Source organism: Saccopteryx bilineata, chromosome 6, assembly GCF_036850765.1.
Source record: "Saccopteryx bilineata isolate mSacBil1 chromosome 6, mSacBil1_pri_phased_curated, whole genome shotgun sequence".
NCBI classification, from domain to species: Eukaryota; Metazoa; Chordata; class Mammalia; order Chiroptera; family Emballonuridae; genus Saccopteryx; species Saccopteryx bilineata.
In genome coordinates, this window is record NC_089495.1 from 154,549,000 (window position 1) to 154,571,231 (window position 22,232).

Consider the following 22,232-nt stretch of genomic DNA (forward strand, 5'->3'; position numbering starts at 1 on the left):
GGCCAGGGACCGGAACATAGCGAAAAACCTAAAGCCACATTTAAAAAAAATGGGGCTGCCTTTTAAATGCAAACGGATCGGAGGAGGGAAGGGGGCCGGGCCGAGGGCGCTCGGGTCGGCCCGCCACCGGGGGCAACTTTCCGGGCGGGAGGGGCGGCCCAGGGGCGGCCCCGGCGGCGGAGGCGGGAGTCAGGGGCCGGGGGTGGGGGGTGGGGGGAGTCACTTTAAAGGCTCTTTCTTACCCATAATGCTTTGTGGGGACGTTGACAAGTGGATCCAAGATGGCGTAGAAAGTAATGACAGGTAAGTCCTGACTTCCCCCTTCTCCGCTGCTGGGACCGCTCCGCGAGGTGCCGGGGCTCTCCGGGAAGGGACCAGACTCCTCTCTGGAACCCTGGGCTCCGGGCGGTGCGGCCCCAGGGCGGGCCGGGGGCCCCAGCGGCCCGCGGCGGGGCCTGAGCAGCGGGGCTCTTCGAGGCGAGGCCCGGACGCCGGGGCTGTTTACAGCCTCTTCCCCTCCTCGGTCCCGGTCCCCTCCGCGGGGGGCCGCAGTGCCCTCGGCCCGGGTGGTGGAGAGGGCCGTGCAGATCGCGGCCGCGAGCCGGCGCGGGGTCCCACCAGCCCGTGGCGCTCCGCGAGGGCGAGTCGAGCCTCCTCGCACGCTGTCCTCTGGGTCGCGGCTGGGGGTGGGGAGCGTGCGGGCCTCCCACGCCTCGCCCGATCACCCCGCGGGGCTCGGATTCGCACCCGGGTGGGGCCCGGGCCGGAGGGTGGGCGTCGGGGAAAGTGGGTCATGGGTGCGCCCCTCCATCCCCCGTGGAGGGCAGTCGCCCTGGATTCACTTTTTCCCCCTCTTTCTCTGCCCCCTCCTTGGAAATTCTCTTTGGGTCACAAGCATAGCAACAAAAATAAAAACAGCCTGTCCTTTCCTGAAGATTCTTTTCTAGGGCTCAGGGACTGCAGTTTTATCTGGGGACTTTGATTCCTCTCTGTCCAAATTTATTTAAGCGTCCTGCACCCTTCCCTTTGCTGAGGGTCCTTCAGACAGGGCTGGAACCCAGGGTCAAAGGGTTTTCCTTGGGTTGGGTTCCTTAGGTTTGTTTGAAACTCAAAATATTATTTCTTCTCCTTCACAACTTACACTTTTCAGGCAAATCATTAATAGACGAAGTATATCACTCTAGAGACAGCAGATTCCTGGGCGGGGTGGGGGAGAGGGGACATTGTCCTGGCTAGTTTGTTCTTAATTTTACCCTCTCTTAAACATATCAAATGAGCTTTCTCCTTCTCCTCCTCCTTTTTGTTTCTCTCTCTTTTTTAAAGTAAGGTCAGTTAGTGCTGAAAGAGATGACTTTTTAATGTTGTGAATCTTAAAGAACATTTTGTAAAATTTATCACACAGAAAGGAAATATGTTTGTTTTGAAGTAAGACTTATTTACAAAGCTTCATACTGTACCATTTTGGTAACTTTTTCCATTTGAAATTTAGATGCCCTTTCATTTCAGGCTGATAAAATGTTTGCTACTGATCATGACTATTACTGGTGTTGTATAGACACATTTTACTTTTCTATTTACCTCAGGAATTGGATGAAGTAATTGATCACTAAAAGAACTACAGTGCTGGTGAGATGTGTAAGGTGAGACTGCAGTTAAAAATGATTTACTTTTTAAATTTTAATCAACTCATAAGGGTAAAGCTGAGACTTAAGTAATTTGATGGGTCCACCTTTATTTTCCAAATAACTCAGTCAGTCAGATGGTTGTATAGGCAGGGCTAGATTTTAGGAAGGAAAATGTGTCACATGTATTCAAGTTTTCAGTGGCTCCAACATCCTCAGCCATAGTGGAGCTTACCCAGGGCCAAATATTATTTGCAGTTATCCTTGATCAGTATCTTCACCAGTGGTAATTATAGTGTGCCTATTTAAATTTGCTTGTGCAACTTTAATTGGCTGTCTTAATTTTATCTGTCTTTTGGTGTCCATCACTTACTCTGCATTGCCTGTCAGTAATTGTGTCTGTGGATTTTGTGTGTCCACAGTTTGTGGGACTCTTGTACTCCTTTTCCATTTTAAAGAATTTTTTTAGGCACATCAGTCACTCCTGCTTTTATTTTCTTAAAAATGGAATAATATTTGTCTCTCTCATAGTTATTTTGAAATAAAAACGATAGTGTTGAGTTTTGTTTAGCTTATTAGGAATAAGATTGATTTGTCATTTTCTGTTCACACGTGGTGTGTGAATTCAAAGTGCTGCTTTATTTAATGTAACTTATAATGATTTGGATTTAAAAAACTATTGATAGAGTGTTAGTGAACGGTTGGTGTTCAGTACTGAGGAGAAGGAGAAAAGTTTGCTAATGTTACATTTTTCACAAGCAATTTCAACTTTAAACATTTTACTGTGGTTTATTGAGAAAATTAAGTTGTTATAGTAGATTGATTGGTTACTGTAGGCTTTTTTTTCCGTAACACATCTGGGTAGCATTTGGATTTTGAAATTGTCTCACAAACTTTTTCTTATCTATCACAACATCTGTTAAAGAAGAATAAGCTCTGCTTTATTTTTTTCCAGATTGAGGCATACAATTGACATTTTGCCTTAAACAAAAAAACAACTTGGGAGAGGAAGGTAGACATAAACCAAGATATTTTTCTAAGTGCACACACCACATTTGCTTGTGTTTGAAGCTCATCAGTGCTTGTGTGTATTACATTTATTTTTATTCTTGGCAGAACAAATACGGATTTTAAAATTTATTTATTTTCAGCTTACAGACGAGGCATATTAGACTTCCCAATCTGAACTTTTATCTTTTTTTTTTTTTTTAACTTTACAGATTACTTTGTGGGAAAAGAAGCAGGAATATGCTTTGTAGTCTAAAATTTAATATTTAGAAATAGGTAATCTTGTGTGGCTAGTATTGTTTGGCCTGTATTGTGTCAAGATATTTTCCACAATTTTCACACATGTCGACCATGTGAAGTGTTAGTATTCACTTCAAAGTGAAGTTAGTGGTTGGCCACCAAACAAGTTGTTACACAGAGTCTTCTAAAATGGGAAATACCGTAGTATTGAAGGCTGTGGTGAAGTAGAAGTCTGTGTCTTTGAACTCAATAAAGACATAGCTTTTTTAGTCTGTCCTTTGGCTGGGAAGCTAGGACACTATTTTTAGGTAAGGCTGTATAGTTTTTGGGAGCCAGTAAGTACCTCTCTATCAGCTGGTAAATTTGACTTTTGCAATTGTTAGCAAGAAGTTTCTGTTTTCTGAGACCATAAGTATTTGAACTGCATTGTTTTAAAGTCCATATACATTTGTGGAGTGCCATTGTTTTGCTGAAGAGGGAGTGATGCCACACAACAGGAGAAATCATTCCTACTTGTGTAAAGGGCCTGTGCAGTTTAAAAATATAAAGCAAGTTCTTGAAAGGCTAAGAATATTGCAAAGGGACCTACAAATAAGTAAACCAGATTTTTTTTTTTTTTAGCAGAGAGAGAGAGTCAGAGAGAGAGATAGATAGGGACAGACAGAAGGAACGGAGAGAGATGAGAAGCATCAATTATTAGTTTTTCGTTGCGACACGTTAGTTGTTCATTGATTGCTTTCTCATATGTGCCTTGACTGTGGGGCTACAGCAGACCAAGTAACCCCTTGCTCAAGCCAGTGACATTGGGTCTAAGCTGGCGAGCTTTGCTCAAACCAGATAAGCCTGTGCTCAAGCTGGCGACCTCGGGGTCTCGAACCTGGGTCCTCTGCATCCCAGTCCGACGCTCTATCCACTGCGCCACTGCCTGGTCAGACAGTAAACCAGATCTTAAACATGCATTTTTGTTTCCTGTTTAAGAAGTAGGCTTGGTATTAATATTAAATTCAAATTAATCTATAATTATCTGTCAGACTATATTTAAGATCTAGATATAGTCTCAGCACAAGAAATAAGATCCTATGGTGGTTGTTTTAAATGCATAGATTTAGGGCCAAGTATATTAATTCATAAGAGTGGGAGGGGCTACTTAAAATTATAAAGATTGTTCTGGGTGTTTATTTTCATAAACTTAGATAAGTATACATACAAAAATAATTTGATTTCTAAGTAATATTTTGAAATGTTTGCTATGAGAGAACTATGATATGTGTAGGAGGGTGGCCACACTAGCGTACTGTTCATTTAAATTGATGGGTGTAGTCAGAATTATTTCTGTAGCATTGGCTAGAGGGACCATAAAACACAGTGGTCTTGTCATTTCAGGGTGGCTGAGTAATACTTTTGAGTAATCCTGACTTTAATAGAGTTAATATTTCTTTAAAAAATAATATTGTAGCCTGACCTATGGTGGCACATTAGATAAAGCGTCCACCTGGAGTGTTGAGGTTGCTGGTTCGAAACCCTGGACTTGCCTGGTGAAGGCACATAAGGGAGTTGATGCTTCCTGCTCCTCTCCCCTTCTCTCTCTCTCTTTCTCTCTCTCTTTCCTTCCATACTAAAATAAATAAATAAGTCATAATAAAAAATAATGTTGTAGATGTAATATGAACATGAATACTTAAAAAAGAAAGATTTTATTTATCATTTGATAAAGGAGAGAGAGAAGAAGGGAGACACAAGGGGGGAGGAACAGAAAGCATCAACTCCCACATGTGCCTTGACCAGGCAAGCCCAGGGTCCTGAACCGGGGACCTCAGTGCTCCAGGTCAACGCTTTATCCACTGCACCACCACAGGTCAGGGCTGAACATGAATACTTTTAATTTTAAACCTATCAGTTGTTTAAAACAAATGGAAAGTTTTTGAGCATACTACCAGTCATACCAACTTGTTTACTTGTATAAATTGTTCTGGATCACTTTCTCCAAGAGCAGAAAGTCCTCTGCTAAAACCAGAGTTTATATATTCATCTTGATTTTGAACAAAAACAAACACAAAACCGAAACCGATTGACTCATTATTAGGTCCCTCAAAGAATGTCTAGCATATTTTTTGACTGAACCATTCTGAAGTGTGAATGTTGGTAATTTTTGTTATTCCTGTGCTACATTTAAGGTGGTCTTGGCACATCTGAATTTGCCTTTTTGCTTTCTTTTGTGGAAATTCTTGTGAAAAATAGTCCTGTAAAGCAAGCTTCTTATCAGTAGGCAGTATGTGCAACTAATATCGTTTTTAAATTTTTATGCAAAACTGATGCATGCTGTGGTCAGCAAATTTAAGCAGTATTAAGGATACGAAGTAAAAAAGAGTAACAAGAGCCTTTTTTATCCTTCCTGCATCTTTAGTCGTGTTCCTCTGAGCTGACCATAGAAAACAGTGGTGTCCTTTGGCTTTTGGGAGAGCTCTGTTGCTGAGGTGTGTTGGGAGCAGTGAAAGCAGAGGTTGTGGCAGGGAAGGAGTGGCCACTGAACTGGTTTAGATGTTACACAGGGACTGTCCCACTCTTATTTCCTGTGATATTAAATAATACTGATAATCTTAAACTACCATCATTTGAAGATAACTGTAATTGAGTTGTTAGTGAAGCACGCAGTCAATTCCATTGTCAGATTAGTGCAGTTTTTGATTTGTTGATATTTTAAGGAAATAAATATTTGCGAATTGAAGTCACATGACTTGAAGGTTGGCAATGGTGATAATTACCATCTGTGGAATTGTATGATATGCTGTACAGTAGTATCCTTCCTATTGGCTTTTTATAACTTGTTATCTCTCCTTTAATTCTCATAACAACTCCAAGATAATTGTTGTTACTTACGTTTTGCAAAAGAGGAAATGTAGACTAACGTGAACTAACATAACGTCACAAGACTGGTAGGTAGTGGAACTGCTGTTCTGTCCTAGAAAGCCTGTGCACTTTCCACTGGAACGTTCTCTGCTGCTCCTGTCTAGCCTGTCTTTATTTCCCATATGAGAACTTAGGCCTGGAGAAGTCAGGTGACTTGTCCAAGGTCACACAGTTAAGTAGTAGCAACATTAAACCAAACTTAGTATAGTCTGGGCTTTTATCTCAGGACTCTTAGTCCTGACTGGTTAGGCTACATTTTATTGAAATACTATGGACCAGAAGACCATATTCTGTGAATACTGGATACAAATGCTTCAGGACAGATATATCAGCAATGGTATTTTCTATTATGTATTTAAAAGTTCCCTTCTCTCTTTTTCAGAAATTATAAAAGAGTTCTGATGGGCTATTTGGGTGATACCCAGCGCAGTGAACTGCAGGTGAGTAAAGTTCAGGAGAGCCTTATTTAGAAAACAGGAACTTGGTAATTCCTGAGAAAGAGATGCGAGAGATTTCATTTAGATGATAGTTTCTGGCCAGAAAGTATGAGGTATGCAGGGTGGCAGAGTGGCACTCTGAGGGGGGTGGGTCCTGACTGAAATGACTACTTATGGAACAGACTGGATGCTGCCACAGGGGCTCTGAAGAAACTGCCCCTGGCCGTATTAGTTTGTTTGAAGAGAAGAGGGGGTAGGTTAATCTTCCACTTCTGTTTTGAGTCTAGTAACTTGCACAGGGGTTCCACCTATCAGCATGATTGGGACTGGAGAGGTCCTGCAGTTTCTGTGTCAACATTCTTGAGAGGTAATCACCCTTGCTCTGATGAACTGGTTAACCCTTGAATTGTTTGTTTTTCCTGTTATCTGCTAAGCATATATTGTCCTGGATAACTATATATACCTGCATTTTTGAGGATCTAGAAACTGAAAACACGTCAGTAGAAACAAAAGTTTAAATTTTTTTCCTAATGGTTGTGTTCCTTCTACACAATGATTGTTTAGTTCTTTAAATTATTTATCTCTTGCCTGACCTGTAGTGGCACAGTAGATAAAGCCTCAACCTGGAATGCTGAGGTCACTTGTTTGAAATCCAGGGCTTGCCTGGTCAAGGCACATATGGGAGTTGATCCTTCCTCCTCCCCCCTTCTCTCTCTCTCCTCACTAAAATAAATACAAATTATAAAAAAAAAATTATTTAACTTTTGCTGAAATGCTCTGTTAAGTAAAGAAATATTTATTATTTCACAGTAATTAATCTTGGTCCATTGTAGTACTTTGGTCTTCCATTATTAAACTTAGAAAATGGTAATAGTACAGAAAAACAATGAGAAGACTGTTTTAATACTGTGCTTGTGGGGCATTGGTGCTAAAATTGTTTTTGATGTATTTTCAATTCTAGTCTTATTAGACATCACCAGCTCTGGAAAGCTTCATATGTTAATAAAATGACTTTCTATTCTATTCTGCCTTTTGGACTCTGGCTTGTTTAGATTTACAAGACATTGCCAGCTACTTTTTACCCATCTCTTTTAAACTGTTTTTTTTTTTAAAGTGAGAGAGACAGAGACAGAGAGAGACAGAGACACAGATAAGAAGGGAGAGAGATGATAAGTATCAGGTTTTTATTGCGGCACCTTAGTTGTTCATTGGTTGCTTACTCATATGTGCCTTGACCAGGGTGTGGGTGGGGATGACTCCAGCTGAGCCAGTGACCACTTGCTCAAGCCAGAGTTCTTGGGCTTAAGCCAGCGACCTTGGACTTTAAACCTGTGATCATGGGTCACATCTATGGACCCATGCTCAAGCCAGCGATCCTGTGCTCAAGCCGGTGACCTCGGGGTTTCAAACCTGGATCCTCTGTGTCCCAGACCAATGCTCTATCCACTGTGCCACCACCTGGGCTAAACTGGAATTTTTAGTTTTCTGTTTCTGGTAGTTAAAATAACATTTCTTCTCTCTTTAACTGTATACCAGGGTCTCCTGGCTCCTACTTCTTTCATTTGTCCATAAGTCCATACTGGTTTTTAACTGTGACTCAATTTACCACTGAGTCAGTGAGTTCCTTGCAAATCCCGGAGACTTTAATGTGACAATATTCTATAGTTTCAGGATTTATAATTGAATTTGGCCTTGGTTATTTGCTGATTGCTAAAATAATACCTGGTTGCAGGTGATTTTTGTTTTTTGAGTATATGCTTGTTTTGCACAATTCACCCCCAACAGGTTCATAGAGGATTAGAAGACCGGTTGAGGTGGCCTGTGGTCCTTGGAAAGCTGGGGTGTGGGGTTCTCCTAGGTTATCATGATAAGGAATACAGGGGAGTTTTCAGTGAAGGCCACAGTGTGTAGAACAAGAGAGGGGTGGACTCTTTCTTAAAACTATTAAGCTAGTATCCTGGAACCCCTCTGTTTCCTCAGTGTGGTGCTGATTTAAAAATTGACATTAAGTAAATAGTTAAAATTTGGGTTATTATACTAAAATAGTTTTTATTTTTGGCATTCCATTAAAATATATTTTTCTCATTTTAAATTATGCATATAATTTGAAATGCTTTCTATTTATTAGATCATGAACTATTTCCATGTTAAAGCTGCTACTATTTTAATTTATATGACTAAATTTTGAATACTTGCAAAATATTTCATAAAGTCATGCTCTCATAATCTGCCTTAATCTTTTTTTTTTTTTAAGATTATTTTTTAATTTTAATTATAGGATTTTTTTTTTTTTTTGTATTTTTCTGAGGCCAGAAACGGAGAGGCAGTCAAACAGACTCCCGCATGTGCCCGACTGGGATCCACCTGGCACGCCCACCAGGGGGCGATGCTCTGCCCATCTGGGGCGTCACTCTGTTGCGACCAGAGCCTCTCTAGCGCCTGAGGCAGAGGCCATAAAGCCATCCTCAGCGCCCGGGCCAACTTTGCTCCAATGGAGCCTTGGTTGCAGGAGGGGAAGAGAGAGACAGAGAGGAAGGAGAGGGGGAGGGGTGGAGAAGCAGATGTGTGCTTCTCCTGTGTGCCCTGGCTGGGAATTGAACCCGGGACTCCTGCACGCCAGGCCGATGCTCTACCACTGAACCAACCGGCCAGGGCATTATTTTAAGATTTTATTTATTGATTTTTGAGAGAGGAAAAAGAAAAGTGGGATAGGAGTGGGTAGTAGTTGCTTGTTGTATGTCCCTTGACCAGGCAAGCTCAGGGTTTCGAACCGGTGACCTCAGCATTCCAGGTCATGGTTTTCTCTCTTATCCACTGTGCCACCACAGGTCAGGCCTGCCTAAATCGTTTTTTGTTTTTTTTTTTAATTTTTTTTTTACAGAGACAGAGAGAGTCAGAGAGAGGGATAGACAGGGATCGACAGACAGGAACGGAGAGATGAGAAGCATCAATCATTAGTTTTTCATTGCGTGTTGCAACACCTTAGTTGTTCATTGATTGCTTTCTCATATGTGCCTTGACCGTGGGCCTTCAGCAGACCGAGTAACCCTTTGCTCGAGCCAGCGACCTTGGGTTCAAGCTGGTGAGCTTTTGCTCAAACCAGATGAGCCCTCACTCAAGCTGGAGACCTCGTGGCCTCGAACCTGGGTCTTCCGCATCCCAGTCCGACGCTCTATCCACTGTGCCACCGCCTGGTCAGGCCTGCCTAAATCTTTTTATGTTAGGTATTTATGTTGCTGATTGGTTTTAGTTACAACTTTAATTTACATTATTGTAGATATTATTGTATTTTTTTCTAATTATATTTTCAGATAAACTTTTCAGTTCATTATTGTTAACATGGTATGAATGTTTTTATGGTTTGCCATACTGTTTTTCCAGACGATTATACCAGTTTGTACTACTAACAGAGATGTGGATATTTCTGTTTCACCATAAGTGGACAATTTTTTCTTAAAGGTTTTCCTTAAAAGTTTTTGCTCATTTAATAGGATAAAATGACACTTGGATTTCTTTTTCTCTAATGTTGGATTTTACTCTTTGAATCTCTTTATTCTGAATTATTTGTTCATATTTTTGGCTATTTTATGCAATAAACGATTGATGAATGGTCAGGCAAGTATAACCTGCTAATCAACAGATGATTATTAAAAAGATAACTAGAGCCTGACCAGGTGGTAGCGCAGTGGATAGAGCGTTGGACTGGGATGCAGAGAACCCAGGTTTGAGACCCCGAGGTCACCAGCTTGAGCGCGGGCTTATCTGGTTTGAGCAAAAGCTCACCAGCTTGGACCCAAGGTCACTGGCTTGAGCGAAGGGTTACTCGATCTGCTGATCAAGGCAGATCTCATATGTGCCCACGGTCAAGGCACATATGAGAAAGTAATCAATGAACAACTAAGGTGTTGCAATGCGCAACGAAAGCTAATGATTGATGCTTTTCATTTCTCCATTCCTGTCTATTCTGTCCCTATATATCCCTCTCTCTGATTTCCTCTGTGTCTCTGTTAAAAAAAACAACAACAAAGAAAAACTAGAACGTGTTCAGTGAAAATGTTCAAAGAGAGTCTGGGGTTTAGATGGTAAGTGAGCTTGGGGATCATGTTGGAAAGGAGAATAGGTGCGATTTTATTGGGCATCTCCTGTGTACCATGTGCTGTTGCATCTTCTGAGTGCTTCTCAAATAAACATCATGGCATCTACTTGGTTGAAGGAAGAGGCTGCTTGAGAATGTTTGAGATTTGACTCTGGCTGTTGAAGTCACTTTTTGGCTATTTGGAGAGCTGAAGGGATGGGATCACTGTCTAGAACATCTTTAACTCATCTTTAACCACTGTGCCTTAAACAGCTCTGTTCTGAGGGATACAAAAATGAATAAAACATTATTTCTGCAGACAAAGGAAAAAATAATCTAGAAGGGAGAATAGGAGCACCAAGAAATGAAAGGACTAGTAAGAATGTGATTAGGTGCTCTGAGGGGTTCGGACAAAATGTAAGGTGGTAAGTGGAGGGAGTGATTCTGCCACCTTGGGGATGTGGAGGAACACTTCAGCCGAAGAGGTGGCATTTGAATTTTACCACTGTGCCTATCAGAAGCAATGGAAAGGGAGGGCAATCAGAAGGGGGGACAGCTTGAGCAGAGTCTGGGGGCAGTGTTGGAAATGAGGCAGATGTCAGGAAACTGCATATTCAAGTTACCGGGACCCTGGGTTACATAAAGAAACACAGTGGAGGTCGAGGCAGCCAAGTGGTTAGGCCTGGGTTTTAGCGGATCTTAACTGTCAGTCTGAGGATCAGGATGCTGGATCAGGGGCGTGGAGAAACTAGAGCCAGGGACTTTAGTTTTGAGTCTCAGTAATAGCCCAAGTGAGGGATGATAAGGACCTTAATTGAATTGGTGACCTTGGGGATGGAAAGCAGGTGGCATATTCAAGAGACATTGTGGAGGCTGAACAAAAGATTTGGTGACTGATTCGAAGGGTAAAGGAATGGTTCATTCTGGGTCTCAAGTCAGAGATGATGTTGAAGCTTTTATGATTGGGTGGCTGGCAGAAGGGGGCATCTGGAATAGGGAGTTCCTGGGAAAGAAAAGTCTCAGAGGTTTAGAACAGAGAAAGATGAACTGGCTTTTGTGTTGAGGTTAAGGAACTAGTAGAAAGTTGAAGTCAGAATTAAAAAAATTTTTTTTAAAATTTATTTTATTCATTTTTAGAGAAGACAGAGAGAGGGAGAGAGATAGAGAGAGAAGGGGGGAGGAGCTGGAAGCCTCAACTCTCATATGTGCCTTGACGAGGCAAGCCCAGGGTTTCGAACCGGCGACCTCAGCATTTCCAGGTCGACATTTTATCCACTGCGCCACCACAGGTCAGGTGAAGTCAGAATTTTAATCCTTTAGGGAACTGATGAGGAAGTTTGGGGCCCAGAGAAGCTAGGCGGACGGGTGAGATCTCAGACCCAGTTACAGCAGAGCGGAGACAAGCTTCCTGCTTTCCCAGTTCATCCAGCACTGCCTTCCTTATCCCAGACTGGGAAGTGCTGCAGGTTTGCAGCCCGTGTTTTCTTCACACTGGGTGTACTCAACAGAAAGTTGGAAGTGGGAGAGTTAATGTTGGGGAGTGAGGTCTTCATCTTTAATGAAAATTTCCATATTATGGAGACTTTCAGACATACAGAAGTAGAAAGAAGATATAAACAATCCACTGACCTGTTGTCCACCTTCAACAGTTATTAATGTTCCATTTGTTTTCTCCCTCCCCATCAATGTTGAAGCAAATGGGAGAAAGTGTTTTGGTGGCTTTATTTTTTATTTTTTAATTTTAATTTTTTTGTATTTTTCTGAAGCTGGAAACGGGGAGGCAGTCAGTCCTGCATGTGCCCGACCGGGATCCACCCGGCATGCCCACCTGGGGGCGATGCTCTTCCCATCTGGGGCGTTGCTCTGTTGCAACCAGGGCAATTCTAGCGCCTGAGGCAGAGGCCATGGAGCCATTCTCAGCGCCTGGGAGCCATTCTCAACTTTGCTCCAATGGAGCCTTGGCTGTGGGAGGGGAAGAGAGAGACAGAGAGGAAGGAGAGGGGGAGGGGTGGAGAAGCACATAGGCCTTCTCCTGTGTGCCCTGGCCGAAAATCGAACCCGGGACTCCTGCACACCAGGGCGACGCTCTACCACTGAGCCAACCGGCCAGGGCCTTTTGGTGGCTTTAAATGTTGTTTGCAGATAAGGAGAGTTGAACAGATTTGTAGGGTATGTTGAAAGCTTTCTAGGGTGGGGTCCAGAGTGAATAGAAGAAGGATTTACTTCCAGAATTCCTGTGCTGCCTCAGTCTTTGTTTTGGGGCAAATCACTTAAGTCTTCTAAGTCTTGGTGTGTCTGTGAGAAGGTACTATCAGCTTCAGTGAGTCACTTGGACAAGGTATGTGAAAGTCCTTTCTGAACTCTAAACTTTGAGGCTAAGTAGTTTGGAGATTTTTGTTGTTAGTAGTGCTGTTCCTTTGGGCTTCTGTATTGCTGGTATGAAGTTTATATTATTCAACGATTTTTTTTTTTAGATTTTATTTATTTACTTTGAGAGAGAGATGGGGGGAAAGAGATAGAACAGGGGGAGGAGCAGGAAGCATCAACTCCCATATGTGCATTGATCAGCAAGCCCAGGTTTTGTTTTATTTTTTGTATTTTTCTGAAGTTGGAAATGGGGAGGCAGTCAGACAGACTCCCGCATGCGCTCGACCGGGATCCACCCGGCATGCCCACCAGGGGGCGATGCTCCGCCCATCTGGGGCACCGCTCTGTTGCAACCAGAGCCATTCTAGCGCCTGAGGCAGAGGCCATGAAACCATCCTCAGCGCCCGGGCCAACTTTGCTCCAATGGAGCCTTGACTGCATGAGGGGAAGAGAGAGACAGAGAGGAAGGAGAGGGGAAGGGGTGGAGAAGCAGATGGGCGCTTCTCCTGTGTGCCCTGGCTGGGAATTGAACCCGGGACTCCTAAACACCAGGCTGACGCTCTACCACTGAGCCAACCGGCCAGGGCCAAGCCCAGGGTTTTGAACCAGTGACCTCAACGTTCTAGGTCCACGCTTTAGCCACTGCACCACCACATGTCAAGCCTCAACAACTTTTTATTATTCAACAAATAATTGTTATGTCAAACTTCTGGGACTTCAGCATTGAACAAAACAGACAAAATCCCAGCTCTCATGGAGTTTATGTTCTAGATCCAGAGGATAATAGTTTTATAGTGATTAATAGCTAATGCTTGTACAGTGATTAGTGTAGGCCAGGCACTGTTCTGGGTGACTTCATATTTTAACCTATTTAATTCTCGCAACAATCCTGTGAGGTAGGTGTTGTTACTCTGCATTCTGCAGGTTTGGAGATGAGATGGACTTTTACGCAGGGTGCTGCAGGTCGCAGTTCAGGCAGATCTGGCTTCAAGCCTGTACTCTTCACCCCTGTGTCCAGGCCCATCTAGTGTTTAATACAAATGAAAAGTTAGGTCTGGGTTGAAGTGATTCCTAAACAAAAACCGTTCTCTTCTTGTAAAACACAAAACAAACACCAGAGAAAAAAATGGCAGTAGCTCTCTGAGGGTAGAGGCATAGCAATGTTCTCTCATAGAGCGGTAGTTTTTCTTTTTTATAGGCTTCACCAGCTTTCGGGGTTTCTGTAGCTAGAAATGGCTACCTCAGTGGGGCAGTTATTTTTCTGCTGGCCCTTGAGCAGGATCTCTTCTTTTTCTTTTTTTTTTTTTTTTAGAATTTATTTATTCATTTTTAGAGAGAAGGGGGGAAGAGCAGAAAGCATAAACTCACATGTGCCTTGACCAGGCAAGCCTGGGGTTTCTAACTGGTGACCTCAGTACCTCAGTGTTCTAGGTCAACGCATCAGCCACTGTGCCACCACAGGTCAGGCAGGATCTATTCTTGAGTGAATCCCCTTTGTGATTATAATTCCCTTTTCCCTCCCCCACCCCCCAGTCTCCTCTGTTTCCACATCTTGGGGTAATTCCCTTTTCTGATCTCTCCCACTGTCTGTTCTTCCTTTTTCTCATCGCTGTTCTCTGCCTTCCAGGCTCAGCGTTTGCCTTTCCTCCCCAGCCTACCTCTGCTGGCTTCTCTGACCCTTACACTGTGCTTTGGCTTTTGTAAGTTGATTTAGTGGGGCTGATGTTGGGACCTGTTCCCCACCTCTAGCTCTGCTCTTTCAGCCAGTCCTCCTTCATGGGCAGGGCATACTGGGAAGTGAGCAGTGAGCCTTTCTTTCTTTCTTTTTTTTTTTTAGTGAGACAGAGACAGAGAGAAGGACAGATAGGGACAGACAGACATGAAGGGAGAGAGATGAGAAGCATCAGTTCTTCATTGCGGTTTAGTTGTTCATTGATTGCTTTCTTCTATGCGCCTTGACCGAGGGTTTGCAGCTGAGTCAGACCGCTTGCTCAAGCCAGCAACCTTTGGGCTCAAGCCAGCGACCATGGGGTCATGTCTATGATCCCACGCTTAAGCCAGCAACCCTGCACTCAAGCTGGTGAACCTGTGCTTAAACCTGTGACCTCGGGTTTTTGAACCTGGGTTCTCTGCATCCCGGGCTGACACTCTATCCAGTGTGCCACTATCTGGTCAGGAGCAGTGAGCATTTCTTAGGATTGAATCTGGATGAGAAGATGGGCCTTACTGCTTATTTCTAAGGGGGTATTATGGCTTGTATACTTAAAAAATTTTTTTTTGGAGCCTGACCTGTGGTGGTGCAGTGGATAAAGCGTCGACCTGGAAATGCTGAGGTCACCGGTTCGAAACCCTGGGCTTGCCAGGTCAAGGCACATATGGGAGTTGATGCTTCCAGCTCCTCTCCACCTTCTCTCTCTGTCTCCCTCTCCCTCTCTGTCTCTCTCTCCCCCTTTGTCTCTCCTCTCTAAAATGAATAAATAAAAATTTAAAAAAAAATAATTTTTTTTGGATAAAGTATACAGAACATAAAATTTGTCATTTAAACAATTTTATCATATAATTCAGTGGTATTAAGTACATTCAAGTTGTGGAACTGTCACCACCATCCTATTTCCAGAACTTTCTCACCTTCCTAAACGGAAATTTTGTACCTTTAAACATTAACTCTCCTTTCCACCCTCCTTTAAGCCCCTGGCAATCACCATTCTACTTCCTGTCTCTGAATTTGACTATTCTAGGGACTTCATGTAAGCACAGTCATGCAATATTTGCCCTTTCGTGTCTGGCTTATTTCATTCAGTATAGTCTTCAAGGTCCATCTGTGTTGTAGCCTATGGCAGCACTTCCTTCCTTTCTAAGGCTGCGTAATACCCCACTGTATGAAAATACCACATTTTATTTATTTATTTTTTTCTGAAGCTGGAAACGGGGAGAGACAGTCAGACAGACTCCCACATGCACCCGATTGGGATCCACCCGGCACGCCCACCAGGGGCAACGCTCTGCCCACCAGGGGGCGATGCTTTGCCCCTCTGGGGGCATCGCTCTGTTGCGACCAGAGCCACTCTAGCATCTGGGGCAGAGGCCGAGGAGCCATCCCCAGCGCCCGGGCCATCTTTGCTCCAGTGGAGCCTCGCTGCGGGAGGGGAAGAGAGAGACAGAGAGGAAGGAGAGGGGGAGGGGTGGAGAGGCAGATGGGTGCCTCTCCTGTGTGCCCTGGCCGGGAATCGAACTCGGGACTCCTGCACGCCAGGCCGACGCTCTACCACTGAGCCAACTGGCCAGGGCCGAAAATACCACATTTTAAACATCCATCTGTTGATGGACACTAGGGTTGCTTTTGCCTTTTGGCTCTTGTGAATGCGCTGCCTCGAACATGGGTGTACAGAATGTGTTTGAATCCCCACTTTCTGTTCTTTTGGAGAATTTTTCCGAAGTGGAATTGCTGGATCATATGGTAATTCTATGTTGAATATTTTGAGGAACCACCATATTGTTTTCCATAGCAGTAGCACCATTTTCTGTCCGTCCAGCAATGCACAAGGGTTTCAATTTCTCCATATTTTTGCCAACACTTGATATTTTGTTTTTTCTGTAGTAGTCATCCTGATGTATGTGAAGTGATAACATGTACTTGTTTTAAAGGTATCTTATATAGCAGGGGTTCCCAAACTACGGCCGCGGGCCACATGCGGCCCCCTGAGGCCATTTATCCGGCCCCCGCTGCACTTCCGGAAGGGGCACCTCTTTCATTGGTGGTCAGTGACAGGAGCATAGTTCCCATTGAAATACTGGTCAGCTTGTTGATTTTAAATTTACTTGTTCTTTATTTTAAATATTGTATTTGTTCCCATTTTGTTTTCTTACTTTAAAATAAGATATGTGCAGTGTGCATAAGGATTTGTTCATAGTTTTTTTATAGTCTGGCCCTCCAATGGTCTGAGGGACAGTGAACAGGCCCCCTGTGTAAAAAGTTTGGGGACCCCTGTTGTATAGAATAATAGCTGACCTGTGGTGGAGCAGTGGATAAAGCATCGACCTGGGAAGCTGAGGTTGCTGGTTAGAATAATAGGATTTCAGGACTAGAAATGACAGGAAGGTTTCTAATTCATCTAGCAGTAGGCAGCAGAGAGTGTTCCCCTGTGCCATAGCATTTCCGCTTCTGTCTCAACTGGAGGAAAGCATTTTGGGCAGACGTGTCTATAGTGAATCTTAGGCTCAAGAGGAGCTCTGTTTGTACCAGGGTAGATGGAGTGTAGTTTAGAAGAGATCTGCTCTGTGACCTGTGGTGGTGCAGTGGATAAAGCTTCGACCTCAAATGCTGAGGTCACAGGTTCGAAACCCTGGGCTTGCCCGGTCAAGACACTTATGGGAGATGATGCTTCCTGCTCCTCCCCCCTCTTTCACTCTCTCTCTCTCTCCTCTTTCTCTAAAAATGAATTAATATTTTTTTAAAAAAGAAGAGATCTGCTTTTCTATTTTATCAATGACCCTATTTCTTATACTTTTTATAGTCTCCAGCCTTGTCTCCTGGGTTACTTAAGTCTTCTTTCCAGCTTGTTTAAGGAATAAGATAATTGTATTTAAATAAATGTACTTATTAAAAAAAAACTAGACAAGTTAGAAATTAATTAGCCTAAGAACAATATAAACTGCCTAGCTGATTTAAAAAACTGTATTCAATATCATTTGAAGAAAACCTAAGTATTACTCCTGAATGTTAGGTATAATTTCTTTCTTTTCATTTCTTTTTGAATTTCTCCATTGATTTGAGAGAGAGAGAGAGAGAAAGGTGGGGGAGGGGGAGGAGAAAGAGGAAGAGAGGAGCATCAACTTGTTTCTCTTAGTTCCATTTAGTTGTGTCATCATTTTTTTTTTTTTCTTTTTTTTTCTTTTTCATTTTTCTGAAGCTGGAAACAGGGAGAGACAGACAGACTCCCGCATGCGCCCGACCGGGATCCACCCGCCACGCCCACCAGGGGCACGCTCTGCCCACCAGGGGGCGATGCCCTGCCCATCCTGGGCGTCGCCATGTTGCGACCAGAGCCACTCTAGCGCCTGAGGCAGAGGCCACAGAGCCATCCCCAGCGCCCGGGCCATCTTTGCTCCAATGGAGCCTTGGCTGCGGGAGGGGAAGAGAGAGACAGAGAGGAAAGCGCGGCGGAGGGGTGGAGAAGCAAATGGGCGCTTCTCCTGTGTGCCCTGGCCGGGAATCGAACCCGGGTCCTCCGCACGCTAGGCCAATGCTCTACCGCTGAGCCAACCGGCCAGGGCATTTTTTTTTTTTTTTTTTTTTTTTTGTTACACAGAGGCAGAGATAGACAGGGACAGACAGAGATGAGAAGCATCAATCATCAGTTTCTCGTTGAGCGTTGCGACTTCTTAGTTGTTCATTGATTGCTTTCTCACATGTGCCTTGACCGCGGGCCTTCAGCAGACCGAGTAACCCCCTGCTGGAGCCAGCAACCTTGGGTCCAAGCTGGTGAGCTCTTTGCTCAAGCCAGATAAGCCCGTGCTCAAGCTGGCGACCTCGGGGTCTTGAACCTGGGTCCTTCTGCATCCCAGTCCAACGCTCTATCCACTGCGCCACCGCCTGGTCAGGCTTTTTTTTTTTTTAATAAATTTTTATTAATGGTAATGGGATGACATTAATAAATCAGGGTACATATATTCAAAGAAAACATGTCTAGGTTATTTTGTCATTAAATTATGTTGCATACCCCTCACCCAAAGTCAGATTGTCCTACGCCACCCTCTATCTAGTTCTCTGTGCCCCTCCCCCTCCCCCTAACTCTCTCCCTCCCTCCCTCCACCCCTGGTAACCACCACACTCTTGTCCATGTCTCTTAGTCTCGTTTTTATGTTCCACCAATGTATGGAATCATATAGTTCTTGTTTTTTTCTGATTTACTTATTTCACTCCGTATAATGTTATCAAGTTCCCACCATTTTGCTGTAAATGATCTGATGTCATCATTTCTTATGGCTGAGTAGTATTCCATAGTGTATATGTGCCACATCTTCTTTATCCAGTCTTCTATTGAAGGGCTTTTTGGTTGCTTCCATGTCTTGGCCACTGTGAACAGTGCTGCAATGAACATGGGGTTACATGTGTCTTCACGTATCAATGTTTCTGAGGTTTTGGGGTATATACCCAGTAGAGGGATTGCTGGGTCATAAGGTAGTTCTATTTGCAGTTTTTTGAGGAACCACCATACTTTCCTCCATAATGGTTGTACTACTTTACAGTCCCACCAACAGTGAATGAGGGTTCCTTTTTCTCCACAGCCTCTCCAACATTTGCTATTACCCGTCTTGTTGATAATAGCTAATCTAACAGGGGTGAGGTGGTATCTCATTGTAGTTTTGATTTGCATTCTCTAATAACTAATGAAGCTGAGCATCTTTTCATATATCTGTTGGCCATTTGTATCTCTTCCTGGGAGAAGTGTCTGTTCATGTCCTCTTCCCATTTTTTTATTGGATTGTTTGTTTGTTTGTTGTTGAGTTTTATGAGTTCTTTGTAAATTTTGGATATTAGGCCCTTATCTGAGCTGTTGTTTGAAAATATCATTTCCCATTTAGTTGGCTGTCTGTTTATTTTGATATCAGTTTCTCTTGCTGAGCAAAAACTTTTAATTCTGATGTAGTCCCATTCATTTATCTTTGCCTTCACTTCTCTTGCCATTGGAGTCAAGTTCATAAAATGTTCTTTAAAACCCAGGTCCATGATTTTAGTACCTATGTCTTCTTCTATGTACTTTATTGTTTCAGGTCTTATATTTAGGTCTTTGATCCATTTTGAATTAATTTTATTAGTTGTGTCATCATTGATTGCTTCTCCTATGTGCCCTGACTGGGGGTCGAACCCATGAGCTCTGGTGCGTGGGATGATGCTTTATCCACTGAGCTACCTGGCCAGGGTGATAAATTCTTTTTTTTTTTTTTTTTTACAGAGGCAGAGATAGACAGGGACAGACAGACAGGAACGGAGAGAGATGAGAAGCATCAATCATCAGTTTCTCATTGCGCGTTGCGACTTCTTAGTTGTTCATTGATTGCTTTCTCATATGTGCCTTGACTGTGGGCCTTCAGCAGACCGAGTAACCCCCTGCTGGAGCCAGCGACCTTGGGTCCAAGCTGGTGAGCTCTTTGCTCAAGCCAGATGAGCCCGCGCTCAAGCTGGCGACCTCGGGGTCTCGAACCTGGGTCCTTCTGCATCCCAGTCCAACGCTCTATCCACTGCGCCACCACCTGGTCAGGCTATATAAATTCTTACTATGTGAAATAAATTACCTCTTTTCTTTCTTTATTCTTTTTTTAAAAAAATTTTTATTTATTATTTTGGGGGGGGAGAGAAAGAGAGAGAAATACAGAGAGAGAGATAGAAAGAGACAAAGACAGGAATGTGGGTCTGTTCCTGTATATGCCCTGACAGAGAATCAAACTGCAACCTCTGCTCTTTGGGATGAAGCTCTAACCAATTGAGCTGTCTGTTGAGGGCTAAATCACCCCTTTTCAATAATTTTTTTTAGCTTGGAAAAGATAAATTAAGCAGTACATAAAATCAGAATATATTTTATATTTAAGAGAATTATAATTTCTGCATTAATTTGGGTTTTGAATCACTTTTTTGGTGTGTACAGAGACAAAGAGAGAGACAGAGAGAGGGGCAGGTAAGAACAGACAGGAAGGGAGAGAGATGAGAAGCATCAGTTCTTCATTGTGGCTGTTTAGTTGTTCATTGATTGCTTTCTCAATTATGCCTTAACTGAGGGGGTGGGATACAGCAGAGTGAGTGACCCCTTGCTCAAGCCAGCGACCTTGGGTTCAAGCTAGCGACCTTGGGCTTCAAGCTGGCGACCTTGGGGTTTTGAACCTGGGTCCTTTGCGTCCCAGTCTGATGCTGTATCCACTGCGCCACCACCTAGTCAGGCTAAATCACTTTTTTTAAGTTAGTGAAGACAGTTTAATTTGTATTATGAAAATCTTTCTGGCTATAGTAAGTTGAAAGAAGAGTATAATCAACACCCAGTTGTTATTTAGTATTTTGCCATAATTTGCTTTCCCTCCATTTCTCTATCTAAAATAGGTTGATGGAGTTTTTTTCTGAGCCAATTGGAAGTAAGAGTGGCAGACATTCTGGATGGCACTTCATCCGAATTTCAACATGTATCTCCTAAGTATCAGGACATTTTATTCATAGACTGATTAGCATTGCCATGCCTTAGAAAATAATTTAGTAATACTAATGGTAATATCAAATTCATATATAAATCCTCGTTTGTCTCCCAAATGTGTTTTATTTCTCTAGGTTATTGTGTCTCTTTAGTTTTTTTTTTTAAATCTAGAATAGTTACCCATTCCCCTTTTGGTTTTTTATGACAAGTATAGTGCTTGTTGAAAATTGGAAAGTGCAAATGAATGAAAAAAAATCTATAATGCATCACTACACTTTTTAAAAATTATTTATTAAGATTTTTTATTTATTCATGATAGAGAGGGGAGAGAGAGAGAGAGAGAGAGAGAGAGAAGGGGGGAGGAGCAGGAAGCATCAACTCCTATATGTGCCGTGACCAGGCAAGCCCAGGGTTTTGAACCGGCAACCTCAGCATTTCCAGGTTGACGCTTTATCCACTGTGCCACCACAGGTCAGGCTATTTATTTATTTTTTTACAAGGACAGAGAGAGAGTCAGAGAGAGGGATAGATAGGGACAGATAGACAGGAACAGAGAGACATGAGAAGCATCAATCATCAGTTTTTCGTTGCGACACCTTAGTTCATTGATTGCGTTCTCATATGTGCCTTGACCGTGGGTCTTCAGCAGACCGAGTAACCCCTCGCTCGAGCCAGCAACCAAGCTGGTGAGCTTTGCTCAAACCAGATGAGCCCGCGCTGAAGCTGGCGACTTTGGGGTTCCGAACCTGGGTTCTCTGCATCCCAGTCCGACGCTCTATCCACTGTGCAACCACCCGGTCAGGCGAACACTTTTTCTATCTTTATTTTTTTTAGATAGAGGAGAGAAAGAGAAAGGGGTTGGGGAGCAGGAAGCATCAACTCCTAGTAGTTGCTTATCACATGTGCCTTGACTTGGCAAGCCTAGGGTTTAAAACTGGTGACCTCAGCATTCCAGGTCGATGCTTCATCCACTGCACCACCACAGTCAGGCTCCACTTTTAATTTTGGAATAAAAAAATTTTAGATTTAGAGAAAAGTTACAAATGTAGATCAGACTTCTCATATACTCCTCACTCAGTTTCTCCCATTGTTCACATCTTATATCTTTATGGTACTTTTGCCACATCTAAGAAACTGTCATTGGAACATTATTAATATTAAATAATTGTCAGATTTTGGATATCCATGGTTTTTCCACTGAAGTCCTTTTTCTGTTCAGAGATCTAGTCAGGAACCACATTGAATGTAGTTCTTATGTCCTTTGGACTATGACAGTTTTTTTTTACTTTGTTTTTATGACTGTTTTGAAGAGACTTGGTCAGATATGAAAAGATCCAGTGTCACTGATCATCAGAGAAATGCAAATTAAAACCACAATGAGATATCACCTCATACC

General features: G+C 43.0%; 1 protein-coding gene across 3 annotated transcripts in view; it reads left to right on the top strand.

Annotated features, from left to right (window-relative positions):
* Window positions 1–212: 212 nt before the first annotated feature.
* HELZ (helicase with zinc finger) overlaps window positions 213–22,232 on the top strand; it is a 193,708-nt gene continuing 171,688 nt past the window's right edge. For 2 of the 3 annotated variants that reach the window (XM_066235080.1, XM_066235082.1), the window contains exons 1-3: window positions 213–303; window positions 1,584–1,640; window positions 6,160–6,217. The gene's annotated coding sequence lies outside the window, so the exon portion shown is untranslated. The remainder of the gene's footprint in view (window positions 304–1,583; window positions 1,641–6,159; window positions 6,218–22,232) is intronic. The other variant, XM_066235081.1, reaches the window with a different exon arrangement.